This window comes from Pelophylax lessonae (assembly GCF_965119305.1).
Source record: "Pelophylax lessonae genome assembly, chromosome: 1".
NCBI classification, from domain to species: domain Eukaryota; kingdom Metazoa; phylum Chordata; class Amphibia; order Anura; family Ranidae; genus Pelophylax; species Pelophylax lessonae.
Window position 1 is genome coordinate 854704859 of NC_138768.1, and position 16534 is coordinate 854721392.

Genomic DNA, 16534 nt, shown 5'->3' on the forward strand with positions numbered 1-16534 from the left:
CTTCGCCAATGAGGAGGGGAGTCCCGGAAGGCTGAGACAGTCATGGACATCGCTGGAGCGAGAGGGGGCTCAGGTAAGCATTAGGCTGAGGGAGGCTGCTGCACACAGAAGGTTTTTATATCCTAATACATAGAATGCATTAGTATAAAAATAAACTTCTGACTTTACTACCCCTTTAACCCTTTCACTGCCAGAGCCGTTTTGCATTTTTTTGCACACGTTCAAAAAAACATTTTTGGTCTGAAGATTACATAAAACCCCCAAACATTATATATTTTCTGAAAGCAGACACCCTAGAGAATAAAATAGGGGTAGTTCCAATTATTTGTGTCACACGATATTACCGTAAAGGATATTACCGAAAGCAAAAGATTTCAGAAAAAAAAACACATTAGGAGGTCCCCCCACGTCAAGTCAGAGGCCAATTACGTGATAAATCCCCCCCCACCTAACGTCAGGAGGTCCTCCTCATCTAACATCAAGAGGTTCCCCCCACCCCATCACGCCAGGGGGTCCTCCCCCCATCACGTCACGTCAGAGGTGCCCCCCATCACATCAGAGTACCATAATGTCAGAGGTCCCCCACATCACCTCAGGTGGTCAATTATGGCAGCGGTCCCCCCCACATCACCTCAGAGAACCACCACGTTAGACATCCCCATCACGTCACGTTAGACATCCCCATCACGTCACGTCAGAGGTGCCCCCATCACGTTACGTCAGAGGTGCCCCCCATCACGTTACGTCAGAGGTGCCCCCCATCACGTCACGTCAGAGGTGCCCCCCATCACGTCACGTCAGAGGTGCCCCCCATCACGTCACAGGTGCCCCCCATCACGTCACAGGTGCCCCCCATCACGTCACGTCAGAGGTGCCCCCCATCACGTCACGTCAGAGGTGCCCCCCATCACGTCACGTCAGAGGTGCCCCCCATCACGTCACGTCAGAGGTGCCCCCTCATCATATCAGAGTTCAATAATGTCAGAGGTCCCCCCACATCACCTCAGGAGGTCAATCATGGCAGAGGTCCCCCCCATCACCTCAGAGAACCACCACCTTAGACATCCACCCACATCACATCAGAGGTCCCCACACATCATTACGTCAAAGCTCCCCTCCATCACATCAAAGTCCTCATTATACATCAGAGGCCCTCTAATCACATCAGATCATCCCTCCCTCCATCAAATGAGACTTCTCATCCACCCCTGATTCAGGACAAAGTGGGTCTTGAGCTTGCAGCACCCTGGAGGAACCCAAATGTCACCCTGGAGGAACCACTGCCATAAACAGCCAAGCATCTAACATTTATAGAGTATAGCAATGGCTGTATTCCATTGACATTTACTGACATGCATTTTGAACACCGAGGGTTTTTGTAGCCCATTTATTCCAACAGATTTGAATGGTATGGCCCAGGCACCCACGGTGAAGTCACCCGGGAAGTTCGGCCCCCCTCCTCCTTCCCCTGTCACTTGGCCATTTACAAGGCCTGCGCAGTAGGGAGCCAGATGTGAAGCAGCAAGGCTTTACTGACGGCTTCCCTTTCAAGAAATGGTGGCGGCAACACCCGAGAGCCGACTGAAAAAGCAGACAGAGGTGACAACACCTCTGGATTTGTGGACAGGTAAGATTCCGAATATTAAAAGTCAGCAGCTACAGTATATACCCCTGTAAGAGCACAATAGATTAGCAGGGGAGATCACTGTACTGACATCACATAGTTAGTACAGCCGCTCCTCTTGAGCTATCAGGGTGTTTTTGTTTTTTTTTTTGCTCAGTCTTGCTGGGTTGAAAAAAAAAAAAAAATGGAGTAGTGTGTATGAGGCTTAACATCCTAGCAGCCTACACAGGAGGGTGCTACAAAAGCATAGCCAATAATTCAATTTCACACCCCAAGCACAGTAAGTATACCAAATAATAATAATAAAAAGATATATAGTCCAAGTGTGCTAAAATGTAGGGGAAAACTAAACATAAATGTAGAACATGAGACAGAATCAATAGCTGAACGTATTCCCAGGGAGGAGGAGAAGTGTCCATAGAGTCTCCATGGGTTATACTCAGGAAGCCGACCTTCCAGTAAAGTGAACCTGTCTACACCAGGGGTTGCCTACACACCACTAGAGCTGATGTACAAATTCAAATCCCATGAGGCCTTGCAAGACAGAACCGGTTCACACCAGAATGAGCGATTCTGTGTGATTCTACTGTGAACCGACCCAGAGAGCCACAGGCAGGATTTCCAGAGGCATGATGGGATTTGTAGTGGTGAAGATCCTTCCCCCTGGCACTATATGATGTTAGATAAAGTACCGAAATAAAGCTACAGCTTGTCACTATATTATTATTAATATTAGAGAAGCACCCAAATTTCGCATTCAGCATTTTGCAGATAAGAGAATAAGGTTCCCTAATTGACTCCCAAAAAGCATGCGATTTTGCTGCGATTTCACTGTGCTTATGGTGTGTTTTTCATTGGACATGTGACTCAAAAACTGCATAAAAAAGGTAACACGGGTGTGTTATTGATGCATTCTTGCTGCATTTTTAGTGCATTTTAACAGGGAAGTGCATTTTTTTTTTTTTTTTAACTGACCAAACATGCAGCAAGCAGGATTTTTTACCACCACAACGGAAGCGCAACAGACGAGAGTGAAGACATCAATGGGATTCATTTTTCTTGAACTTTTCTTTTGCTAAAGGCACAGATAATGGCCCACAATAAATTCATATTCATTTAAATTCATCATATTAATTAAAACGTTATATATAATCGGTAATCCAAAGGCCGATTCCAATATATCGGGGAAAGTGCAAATCGGCCCTCAGCCCTTGATATATCGGTGTTGCTGATAATCGGTCGATCCTTAGTACAGTGCCTTAAGGAAAAATTACAGTTTTAGATCTTTATGTTTGAAGCCTGAAATGTGGCAAAAGGTCGCAAAGTTCAAGGGGGCCGAATACTTTCGCAAGGCACTGTATCTATCTCTCTCTCTCTCATTATATATATATATATATATATATATATATATATATATATATATATATATATATATATATATATATATATATATATATATATATATATATATAGACACACAAACAAACACACATTAGATACTAGGGATCGACCGATTATCGGCAACACCGATCTATCATGGGCCGATTTGCACTTTCCCCTATATATCGGAATCGGCCTTTGGATTACCGATATTGCCGTGACGTCATTGCGTATGTTGCGCGCACACGTTCTGCCTTCTAACACCGCCTCCCACGCCTGCGCGGCCCATACCGGACGTCATTTCACCGCACGCTGCACACGTTCTCTGCCTTAAGAGCGCCTCCCACGCCTCGGACAGCCTCCTGTGTGTGCAGCCAGCTGCAGTCCGGTCCAGTCACGGTGCCAGCCATCCAGCCACAGGCCCTGGCCTCAGCCACCCACCACAGGGTGCCAGCAAGCCAGCCAAGCCACCAACAACAGGGTGACACCAAGCCAGCCACCCGGCCACCACAGTGTTCCAGCAAACCACCCACAACAGGGTGTCAGCAAGCAAGCCACCCACACTGCCAGGAGTAAGCCACCAACCCACAACAGGGTGCCACCAACCCACCCACACTGCCAGGCGTCAGCCACCAACCCACAACAGGGTGCCAGTAAGCAACCCACACAGCCAGACGTCAGCCACCCACCAACAACAGGGTGCAACCAACCCACCCACACTGCCAGGCGTCAGCCACTGACCCACAACAGGGTGCCAGCAAGCAACCCACACTGCCAGGCGTCAGACACCAACCCAAACAACAGGGTGCCAGCAAGCAACCCACACTGCCAGGCGTCAGCCACCAACCCACAACAGGGTGCCAGCAAGCAACCCACACTGCCAGACATCAGCCACCAACCCAAACAACAGGGTGCCAGCAAGCAACCCACACTGCCAGGCGTCAGACACCAACCCAAACAACAGGGTGCCAGCAAGCAACCCACACTGCCAGGCGTCAGCCACCAACCCACAACAGGGTGCCAGCAAGCAACCCACACTGCCAGACATCAGCCACCAACCCAAACAACAGGGTGCCAGCAAGCAACCCACACTGCCAGGCGTCAGCCACCAACCCACAACAGGGTGCCAGTAAGCAACCCACACAGCCAGACGTCAGCCACCCACCCACAACAGGGTGCAACCAACCCACCCACACTGCCAGGCGTCAGCCACTGACCCACAACAGGGTGCCAGCAAGCAACCCACACTGCCAGGCGTCAGACACCAACACAAACAACAGGGTGCCAGCAAGCAACCCACACTGCCAGGCGTCAGCCACCGACCCACAACAGGGTGCCAGCAAGCAACCCACACTGCCAGACATCAGCCACCAACCCAAACAACAGGGTGCCAGCAAGCAACCCACACTGCCAGGCGTCAGCCACCGACCCACAACAGGGTGCCAGTGCCAGCAGCCTTCAGCAAGCCATTATTTAAAATCTTTTTTGTGTCTTTCAAATTGAAATGGAGATGGTTGAGGAGATGAGAAGCTGTCATTAGCCTGGCACTGCTGTACCAATAAATATCGCCTTATCGATAATTTGCATTTTTATTTTTGTGGGTGATTGTGTAGTCAGGGCCCCAGTTCACTGCATTGCCCCGGGGCCCTTTAATGCTCTTAAGATGGCACTGGGAGGAAGACCAGCCCAGCTTCCTGCATTCCAACATTTACATCTTCCTAACAGTAAGGTCATATATAATATATATGGTAAAAGTATATTGTCACCCTACTTATTTCATTTATATGCAGAGTACAATATTGTGAAATGCCAGGATCAACGAATCACAAGTCGGAATTAGAATCACCAGGAGAAATATCAACAACCTGAGATATGCAGACAATATCACAGTCATGGCAGAAAGTGAAGAACTACTAAAGAGTCTCTTAACCACTTCAGCCCCCGGAAGGTTTTACCCCCCTTAACGATCAGGCCATTTTTTTTTGCGATTCGGCACTGCGTTACTTTAATGGACAATTGCGCTGTTGTGCGACGCTGTACCCAAATACAATTGATGTCCTTTTTTATCCCAATAATAGAGCTTTCTTTTGGTGGTATTTGATCACCTGTGCGATTTTTATGTTTTTGCGCTATAAACAAAAAAGACCGACAATTCTGAAAAAAATAATTTAATAAATGCCTGCAAGAAAAACGGCCAGGTGGAGAGGAGCCATATTCCTGTTCTTATAAAAATTATAAGAAAAATGCTTTTTTTTTCTGGTTCTGGACATGCTACAGAGATGAAACTTCACAGGGACACTTTTTAGACCCCCCAGACACTAAATCCAAAAAAAGTCATGCCTGCCTCCAAAAATGCCCGATAAATGCCTGCAAGAAAAACGGCCAGGTGTAGAGAAGCCATATTCCTGTTCTAATAAAAATTATAAGAGAAATGCTTTTTTTTTTCTTGTTCAGGACCATTTTTATGGAAAGTCCGATCACAAGTCGCGTCAATTAAGATAAGGAGGCGACTCCCATTGAAGTATATGGGACAGTCAGATCACAGGTCGCCTCAAAGAAGTACAGGACCCTTTTCTGAAGTGGGAGCGACTTCAGTAGTGCCAATTAAGACGGCACTCATTCATTTACATTGCCTTTGTTATGTCAAGCGACTTGAGGGCACACAAGTCGCCTCACAAGTCGCGCTAGTGTGAATGGACTCTTACGGAAAGGTTTCTTCACCATATTTGGAGACAAAATCTGTTTTCCTCCAGACATAAGGATTGCCCCCTTGGCCTCTGTGTTGACCTTAAAGCGGAGTTCCGGGCACAAAAACGATTTTTTTTTTTTGTGCCCCTCCGCTAGGTAGACCTGACATGAAAAGGAATTGGATAGTTATTTTTATTTTTTTTGTTTACTCACCTTTTTATTGTAGATCGTAAATACTCACCTCTGACTGCTTCCTCCCTCGGAGCCGCGGCTCACCCCGTCACTTCCTGCCTCGCGATGATTCCTGGGAGCTGAACGTCATCGCTCCCAGGAATCAATGCGACGGCACCGACCCCGCTCGTCATTTCCGGGCGACGCTGCATTCCCCTGCTAAACAGCTTCTGGGCATGCCCAGAAGCTGTTTAGGAATGCGGCGCCGCACCGGAAGTGACGAGAGGGGCCGGTGCAGTGCATTCTGGGACACGAAGACGCGGAAGAAGACAGAGAAGAGGACCGCGCCGGCTTCAGCTGCCCACAACAGAGATGGAAACGCTGTGGAAGAAATTTTCTAAGTAAGTATTTCTTCTAAAAGGTAAGTGCGAACCGGGACAGATCAGAGGCTAGCCATTGTGGAATGTGCTAGCCCTGACTGTCCCGGGGGTATGTTCAGCAAAAAATCATTTCTGTGCCCGGAACTCCGCTTTAAGGCTACATTCACACCTGAGCGTAGCGTTTTCACGCGATTTTTACCGCGATTTACAGGCTTTTTTTGTGTAGGTGTTTTTAGATTGAATAGAAACCAATGGAAAACGCCTGTAATCTGCCCAAAAAGAAGCTCATGTACTTTTTGGAGCGTTGGGCGTTTTGCTTACAGCGTCAAAACGCTCAGATGTGAACAGGGGCCATTGAAATGAATAGGATTTGTCTTGTTGGGCGTTTTGAGAGCTGATCCTAGAGCAGAAAAACTCCCCAAAAACGCCCCAAAACGCCTACATGTGAACGGAGCCTAAATTGAATAACTCAGCACCAAGTTCACTATATGGACCCCTTATGTATTTATACATGGTGATCATATCCCCCCTTAATCTCCTCTTATCAAGAGAGAATAAATTCAGTTCCTCCAATCTTTCCCCATAGCTGAGCTCCTCCACAGTTGGACCATAAGGAAGGATGAACATCGAAGAATTGATGCTTTGAACTATGGTGTTGGAGAAGACTCTTGAAAGTCCCTTGGACGGCAAGAAGATCAAATCAGTCAATGCTGAAGGAAATCAACCCTGAATATTCACTGGAAGCACCGATCCTGAAGCTGAAATTTGAATACTTTGGCCAACTAATGTGAAGAAGGGACTCATTGGAAAATACCCTGAGGCTGGGAAACATGGAAGGAAAAAGGAGAAGAGGACGACAGAAAACAAGAGATAGATAGATAGATTAGATAGATTAGATAGAATAGATAGAATAGATAGAATAGATAGAATAGATAGAATAGATAGATTAGATAGATTAGATAGAATAGATAGAATAGATAGAATAGATAGATTAGATAGAATAGATAGATTAGATAGATTAGATAGAATAGATAGATTAGATAGAATAGATAGAATAGATAGAAAGACAGACAGACAGACAGACAGACAGACAGACAGACAGACAGACAGACAGACAGACAGATAGAAACAATGAACATGAAGTTAAGCGAGCTCTGGTGGAGGACAGCAAAGCCCGGCACGCTATGGTCCATGAGGTCACAGAGTCGGTTACGACTAAACAACAACAGTAAAGTCTCAGCCAATGCCTGCGTTACCATGAGCATAAACATACATTTCCCGCACTGTGCTGCAATGCCTATTTGAAATGTGGGGGTTTTGTTTGCATTTTACATTATTTTAGACTTGTTTCCATGTGCGGTGACGTGTCGCAGTGTGCGGTGACGTGTCGCAGTGTGCGGTGACGTGTCGCAGTGTGCGGTGACGTGTCGCAGCGTGACACGGCCCTCTGGGTAAAATGACATTTCCTAGATTTTTCTGGCATAACATTGGTATGAAGGGAAAGGACAGTAGCTGTCTCTCTTCTCCTTACATTGGGTGACAAATCCCAACACTGCTGCTGTACACGAGACCTGCAAAAAAATGAGTTCGGCAAAAATGGAAGCACCTCCCCCCCCGTCACATGACAGGTCCTCTTTACATTTTTAGAAGTGACTTTAAATGCTATACTGGAAGCTGTGTGTGATTCCTCTCCCCTCCCAGTAGGGGGCACACTAATGTCACCCAGCATAGACATCTCAACCAAACCTTTCCTAAGGGGAACACAGGGGTGGGTGGGGGGTCACAGCTGACGTCCTACTGGAAATGCTCCCATCCTGGCTGTCACCATGGCCTAGTCCAATCCTTTTTGAGCCTCTGAGACAAAATCTAGGAGATCCATGTTAAGCAGAACCCCGATCTGTAGACTTATCCAGGATCTCAGGGTCAGCATGAACGCTGTATCTATTGAATGGGGACCAGTGATGGCGCCCCCTGGGGGTCTCTCAGAAAAGGAGTTCATCTACAACCAGAGTGATCATGTGTCTGCAGGCCACCAATGCACAGAGGGCAAGCTACATCACATGACTCCTTCCACCACCCTATCCCAGAGGAGGGCGGGATCAGCGCACACATCGGAGGAGTACACCGCTCTGAGGATTGATCCAATCACATCACAGAGAACAAGGCCAACACCAATCATAGATAGACCGATAATAATAATCACACATAAGAGCCAAACCCTGAGACCCATCCCGTCCAATCATCTGACATACACCTCTCCATCACACACAGGGCAGGCGGTCTCTGTCTGTCTCCTGTCACCGGACGGTCTCTGTCTGTCTTCTGTCACCGGACGGTCTCTGTCTGTCTTCTGTCACCGGACGGTCTCTATCCGTCTCCTGTCACCGGACGGTCTCTATACGTCTCCCGTCACCGGACGGTCTCTGTACGTCTCCTGTCACCGGAGGGTCTCTGTACGTCTCCTGTCACCGGACGGTCTCTGTACGTCTCCTGTCACCGGACGGTCTCTGTACGTCTCCTGTCACCGGACGGTCTCTGTACGTCTCCTGTCACCGGACGGTCTCTGTACGTCTCCTGTCACCGGACGGTCTCTGTACGTCTCCTGTCACCGGACCGTCTCTATCCGTCTCCTGTCACCGGACCGTCTCTATCCGTCTCCTGTCACCGGACCGTCTCTGTCCGTCTCCTGTCACCGGACCGTCTCTGTCCGTCTCCTGTCACCGGACGGTCTCTACCCGTCTCCTGTCACCGGACGGTCTCTATACGTCTCCTGTCACCGGAAGGTCTCTACCCGTCTCCTGTCACCGGACGGTCTCTATTCGTCTCCTGTCACCGGACGGTCTCTACCCGTCTTCTGTCACCGGACGGTCTCTATTCGTCTCCTGTCACCGGACGGTCTCTATACGTCTCCTGTCACCGGACGGTCTCTATACGTCTCCTGTCACCGGACGGTCTCTATTCGTCTCCTGTCACCGGACGGTCTCTATACGTCTCCTGCCACCGGACGGTCTCTATACGTCTCCTGTCACCGGACGCTCTCTATACGTCTCCTGTCACCGGACGCTCTCTATACGTCTCCTGTCACCGGACGGTCTCTATCCGTCTCCTGTCACCGGACGGTCTCTATACGTCTCCTGTCACCGGACGGTCTCTATACGTCTCCTGTCACCGGACGTTCTCTATCCGTCTCCTGTCACCGGACCGTCTCTATACGTCTCCTGTCACCGGACGCTCTCTATCCGTCTCCTGTCACCGGACGGTCTCTGTACGTCTCCTGTCACCGGACGGTCTCTGGGCATGCCCAGAAGCTGTTTAGGAATGTTTAGGAATGCGGCGCCGCACCGGAAGTGACGAGAGGGGCCGGTGCAGTGCATTCTGGGACACGAAGACGCGGAAGAAGACAGAGAAGAGGACCGCGCCGGCTTCAGCTGCCCACAACAGAGATGGAAACGCTGTGGAAGAAATTTTCTAAGTAAGTATTTCTTCTAAAAGGTAAGTGCGAACCGGGACAGATCAGAGGCTAGCCATTGTGGAATGTGCTAGCCCTGACTGTCCCGGGGGTATGTTCAGCAAAAAATCATTTCTGTGCCCGGAACTCCGCTTTAAGGCTACATTCACACCTGAGCGTAGCGTTTTCACGCGATTTTTACCGCGATTTACAGGCGTTTTTTGTGTAGGTGTTTTTAGATTGAATAGAAACCAATGGAAAACGCCTGTAATCTGCCCAAAAAGAAGCTCATGTACTTTTTGGAGCGTTGGGCGTTTTGCTTACAGCGTCAAAACGCTCAGATGTGAACAGGGGCCATTGAAATGAATAGGATTTGTCTTGTTGGGCGTTTTGAGAGCTGATCCTAGAGCAGAAAAACTCCCCAAAAACGCCCCAAAACGCCTACATGTGAACGGAGCCTAAATTGAATAACTCAGCACCAAGTTCACTATATGGACCCCTTATGTATTTATACATGGTGATCATATCCCCCCTTAATCTCCTCTTATCAAGAGAGAATAAATTCAGTTCCTCCAATCTTTCCCCATAGCTGAGCTCCTCCACAGTTGGACCATAAGGAAGGATGAACATCGAAGAATTGATGCTTTGAACTATGGTGTTGGAGAAGACTCTTGAAAGTCCCTTGGACGGCAAGAAGATCAAATCAGTCAATGCTGAAGGAAATCAACCCTGAATATTCACTGGAAGCACCGATCCTGAAGCTGAAATTTGAATACTTTGGCCAACTAATGTGAAGAAGGGACTCATTGGAAAATACCCTGAGGCTGGGAAACATGGAAGGAAAAAGGAGAAGAGGACGACAGAAAACAAGAGATAGATAGATAGATTAGATAGATTAGATAGAATAGATAGAATAGATAGAATAGATAGAATAGATAGAATAGATAGAATAGATAGAATAGATAGATTAGATAGAATAGATAGAATAGATAGAATAGATAGAATAGATTAGATAGATTAGATAGAATAGATAGAATAGATAGAATAGATAGATTAGATAGAATAGATAGAATAGATAGATTAGATAGAATAGATAGATTAGATAGAATAGATAGAATAGATAGAATAGATAGAATAGATAGAATAGATAGATAGATAGACAGACAGACAGACAGACAGACAGACAGACAGACAGACAGACAGACAGACAGACAGACAGACAGATAGAAACAATGAACATGAAGTTAAGCGAGCTCTGGTGGAGGACAGCAAAGCCCGGCACGCTATGGTCCATGAGGTCACAGAGTCGGTTACGACTAAACAACAACAGTAAAGTCTCAGCCAATGCCTGCGTTACCATGAGCATAAACATACATTTCCCGCACTGTGCTGCAATGCCTATTTGAAATGTGGGGGTTTTGTTTGCATTTTACATTATTTTAGACTTGTTTCCATGTGCGGTGACGTGTCGCAGTGTGCGGTGACGTGTCGCAGTGTGCGGTGACGTGTCGCAGTGTGCGGTGACGTGTCGCAGCGTGACACGGCCCTCTGGGTAAAATGACATTTCCTAGATTTTTCTGGCATAACATTGGTATGAAGGGAAAGGACAGTAGCTGTCTCTCTTCTCCTTACATTGGGTGACAAATCCCAACACTGCTGCTGTACACGAGACCTGCAAAAAAATGAGTTCGGCAAAAATGGAAGCACCTCCCCCCCCGTCACATGACAGGTCCTCTTTACATTTTTAGAAGTGACTTTAAATGCTATACTGGAAGCTGTGTGTGATTCCTCTCCCCTCCCAGTAGGGGGCACACTAATGTCACCCAGCATAGACATCTCAACCAAACCTTTCCTAAGGGGAACACAGGGGTGGGTGGGGGGTCACAGCTGACGTCCTACTGGAAATGCTCCCATCCTGGCTGTCACCATGGCCTAGTCCAATCCTTTTTGAGCCTCTGAGACAAAATCTAGGAGATCCATGTTAAGCAGAACCCCGATCTGTAGACTTATCCAGGATCTCAGGGTCAGCATGAACGCTGTATCTATTGAATGGGGACCAGTGATGGCGCCCCCTGGGGGTCTCTCAGAAAAGGAGTTCATCTACAACCAGAGTGATCATGTGTCTGCAGGCCACCAATGCACAGAGGGCAAGCTACATCACATGACTCCTTCCACCACCCTATCCCAGAGGAGGGCGGGATCAGCGCACACATCGGAGGAGTACACCGCTCTGAGGATTGATCCAATCACATCACAGAGAACAAGGCCAACACCAATCATAGATAGACCGATAATAATAATCACACATAAGAGCCAAACCCTGAGACCCATCCCGTCCAATCATCTGACATACACCTCTCCATCACACACAGGGCAGGCGGTCTCTGTCTGTCTCCTGTCACCGGACGGTCTCTGTCTGTCTTCTGTCACCGGACGGTCTCTGTCTGTCTTCTGTCACCGGACGGTCTCTATCCGTCTCCTGTCACCGGACGGTCTCTATACGTCTCCCGTCACCGGACGGTCTCTGTACGTCTCCTGTCACCGGACGGTCTCTGTACGTCTCCTGTCACCGGACGGTCTCTGTACGTCTCCTGTCACCGGACGGTCTCTGTACGTCTCCTGTCACCGGACGGTCTCTGTACGTCTCCTGTCACCGGACGGTCTCTGTACGTCTCCTGTCACCGGACGGTCTCTGTACGTCTCCTGTCACCGGACCGTCTCTATCCGTCTCCTGTCACCGGACCGTCTCTATCCGTCTCCTGTCACCGGACCGTCTCTGTCCGTCTCCTGTCACCGGACCGTCTCTGTCCGTCTCCTGTCACCGGACGGTCTCTACCCGTCTCCTGTCACCGGACGGTCTCTATACGTCTCCTGTCACCGGAAGGTCTCTACCCGTCTCCTGTCACCGGACGGTCTCTATTCGTCTCCTGTCACCGGACGGTCTCTACCCGTCTTCTGTCACCGGACGGTCTCTATTCGTCTCCTGTCACCGGACGGTCTCTATACGTCTCCTGTCACCGGACGGTCTCTATACGTCTCCTGTCACCGGACGGTCTCTATTCGTCTCCTGTCACCGGACGGTCTCTATACGTCTCCTGCCACCGGACGGTCTCTATACGTCTCCTGTCACCGGACGCTCTCTATACGTCTCCTGTCACCGGACGCTCTCTATACGTCTCCTGTCACCGGACGGTCTCTATCCGTCTCCTGTCACCGGACGGTCTCTATACGTCTCCTGTCACCGGACGGTCTCTATACGTCTCCTGTCACCGGACGTTCTCTATCCGTCTCCTGTCACCGGACCGTCTCTATACGTCTCCTGTCACCGGACGCTCTCTATCCGTCTCCTGTCACCGGACGGTCTCTATCCGTCTCCTGTCACCGGACGCTCTCTATACGTCTCCTGTCACCGGACGCTCTCTATACGTCTCCTGTCATGGGATGGTCTCTATCCTTCTCCTGTCACCGGACGGTCTCTATCCGTCTCCTGTCACCGGACGCTCTCTATACGTCTCCTGTCCCCGGACGGTCTCTACCCGTCTCCTGTCACCGGACGGTCTCTATACGTCTCCTGTCACCGGAAGGTCTCTACCCGTCTCCTGTCACCGGACGGTCTCTATTCGTCTCCTGTCACCGGACGGTCTCTACCCGTCTTCTGTCACCGGACGGTCTCTATTCGTCTCCTGTCACCGGACGGTCTCTATACGTCTCCTGTCACCGGACGGTCTCTATACGTCTCCTGTCACCGGACGGTCTCTACCCGTCTTCTGTCACCGGACGGTCTCTATTCGTCTCCTGTCACCGGACGGTCTCTATACGTCTCCTGCCACCGGACGGTCTCTATACGTCTCCTGTCACCGGACGCTCTCTATACGTCTCCTGTCACCGGACGCTCTCTATACGTCTCCTGTCACCGGACGGTCTCTATACGTCTCCTGTCACCGGACGGTCTCTACCCGTCTTCTGTCACCGGACGGTCTCTATTCGTCTCCTGTCACCGGACGGTCTCTACCCGTCTTCTGTCACCGGACGGTCTCTATTCGTCTCCTGTCACCGGACGGTCTCTATACGTCTCCTGTCACCGGACGGTCTCTATACGTCTCCTGTCACCGGACGGTCTCTATTCGTCTCCTGTCACCGGACGGTCTCTATACGTCTCCTGCCACCGGACGGTCTCTATACGTCTCCTGTCACCGGACGCTCTCTATACGTCTCCTGTCACCGGACGCTCTCTATACGTCTCCTGTCACCGGACGGTCTCTATCCGTCTCCTGTCACCGGACGGTCTCTATACGTCTCCTGTCACCGGACGGTCTCTATACGTCTCCTGTCACCGGACGTTCTCTATCCGTCTCCTGTCACCGGACCGTCTCTATACGTCTCCTGTCACCGGACGCTCTCTATCCGTCTCCTGTCACCGGACGGTCTCTATCCGTCTCCTGTCACCGGACGCTCTCTATACGTCTCCTGTCACCGGACGCTCTCTATACGTCTCCTGTCATGGGATGGTCTCTATCCTTCTCCTGTCACCGGACGGTCTCTATCCGTCTCCTGTCACCGGACGGTCTCTGTCTCCTGTCACCGGACGCTCTCTATACGTCTCCTGTCCCCGGACGGTCTCTACCCGTCTCCTGTCACCGGACGGTCTCTATACGTCTCCTGTCACCGGAAGGTCTCTACCCGTCTCCTGTCACCGGACGGTCTCTATTCGTCTCCTGTCACCGGACGGTCTCTACCCGTCTTCTGTCACCGGACGGTCTCTATTCGTCTCCTGTCACCGGACGGTCTCTATACGTCTCCTGTCACCGGACGGTCTCTATACGTCTCCTGTCACCGGACGGTCTCTACCCGTCTTCTGTCACCGGACGGTCTCTATTCGTCTCCTGTCACCGGACGGTCTCTATACGTCTCCTGCCACCGGACGGTCTCTATACGTCTCCTGTCACCGGACGCTCTCTATACGTCTCCTGTCACCGGACGGTCTCTATACGTCTCCTGTCACCGGACGGTCTCTATACGTCTCCTGTCACCGGACGGTCTCTACCCGTCTTCTGTCACCGGACCGTCTCTATTCGTCTCCTGTCACCGGACGGTCTCTATACGTCTCCTGCCACCGGACGCTCTCTATACGTCTCCTGTCACCGGACGCTCTCTATACGTCTCCTGTCACCGGACGGTCTCTATACGTCTCCTGCCACCGGACGGTCTCTATACGTCTTCTGTCACCGGACGGTCTCTATTCGTCTCCTGTCACCGGACGGTCTCTATACGTCTCCTGCCACCGGACGGTCTCTATACGTCTCCTGTCACCGGACGCTCTCTATACGTCTCCTGTCACCGGACGCTCTCTATACGTCTCCTGTCACCGGACGCTCTCTATACGTCTCCTGTCACCGGACGCTCTCTATACGTCTCCTGTCACCGGACGGTCTCTATACGTCTCCTGTCACCGGACGGTCTCTACCCGTCTTCTGTCACCGGACCGTCTCTATTCGTCTCCTGTCACCGGACGGTCTCTATACGTCTCCTGCCACCGGACGCTCTCTATACGTCTCCTGTCACCGGACGGTCTCTATACGTCTCCTGTCACCGGACGGTCTCTATACGTCTCCTGTCACCGGACGGTCTCTATACGTCTCCTGTCACCGGACGGTCTCTATACGTCTCCTGTCACCGGACGGTCTCTATACGTCTCCTGTCACCGGACGGTCTCTATACGTCTCCTGTCACCGGACCGTCTCTATACGTCTCCTGTCACCGGACCGTCTCTATACGTCTCCTGTCACCGGACCGTCTCTATCCGTCTCCTGTCACCGGACCGTCTCTATCCGTCTCCTGTCACCGGACGGTCTCTATACGTCTCCTGTCACCGGACGGTCTCTATACGTCTCCTGTCACCGGACCGTCTCTATACGTCTCCTGTCACCGGACCGTCTCTATACGTCTCCTGTCACCGGACCGTCTCTATACGTCTCCTGTCACCGGACGGTCTCTATACGTCTCCTGTCACCGGACCGTCTCTATCCGTCTCCTGTCACCGGACCGTCTCTATCCGTCTCCTGTCACCGGACGGTCTCTATCCGTCTCCTGTCACCGGACCGTCTCTATACGTCTCCTGTCACCGGACCGTCTCTATCCATCTCCTGTCACCGGACCGTCTCTATCCGTCTCCTGTCACCGGACCGTCTCTATCCGTCTCCTGTCACCGGACGGTCTCTATACGTCTCCTGTCACCGGACCGTCTCTATCCGTCTCCTGTCACCGGACCGTCTCTATCCGTCTCCTGTCACCGGACGGTCTCTATCCGTCTCCTGTCACCGGACCGTCTCTATCCGTCTCCTGTCACCGGACGGTCTCTATACGTCTCCTGTCACCGGACCGTCTCTATACGTCTCCTGTCACCGGACCGTCTCTATACGTCTCCTGTCACCGGACCGTCTCTATACGTCTCCTGTCACCGGACGGTCTCTATACGTCTCCTGTCACCGGACGGTCTCTATACGTCTCCTGTCACCGGACCGTCTCTATCCGTCTCCTGTCACCGGACGGTCTCTATCCGTCTCCTGTCACCGGACGGTCTCTATCCGTCTCCTGTCACCGGACCGTCTCTATACGTCTCCTGTCACCGGACCGTCTCTATCCATCTCCTGTCACCGGACCGTCTCTATACGTCTCCTGTCACCGGACCGTCTCTGTCTGTCTCCTGTCACCGGACGGTCTCTATCCGTCTCCTGTCACCGGACCGTCTCTGTCCGTCTCCTGTCACCGGACGGTCTCTATCCGTCTCCTGTCACCGGACGGTCTCTGTCCGTCTCCTGTCACCGGACGGTCTCTATCCGTCTC

The 16534-nt window shown here is 50.7% G+C and overlaps 1 protein-coding gene across 2 annotated transcripts in view; it reads right to left on the reverse strand.

The window, feature by feature from the left end:
- The window catches only part of EXOC6B (exocyst complex component 6B), a 566827-nt gene that overhangs the window by 549977 nt on the left and 316 nt on the right, over window positions 1-16534 (reverse strand). The window lies entirely within an intron of this gene.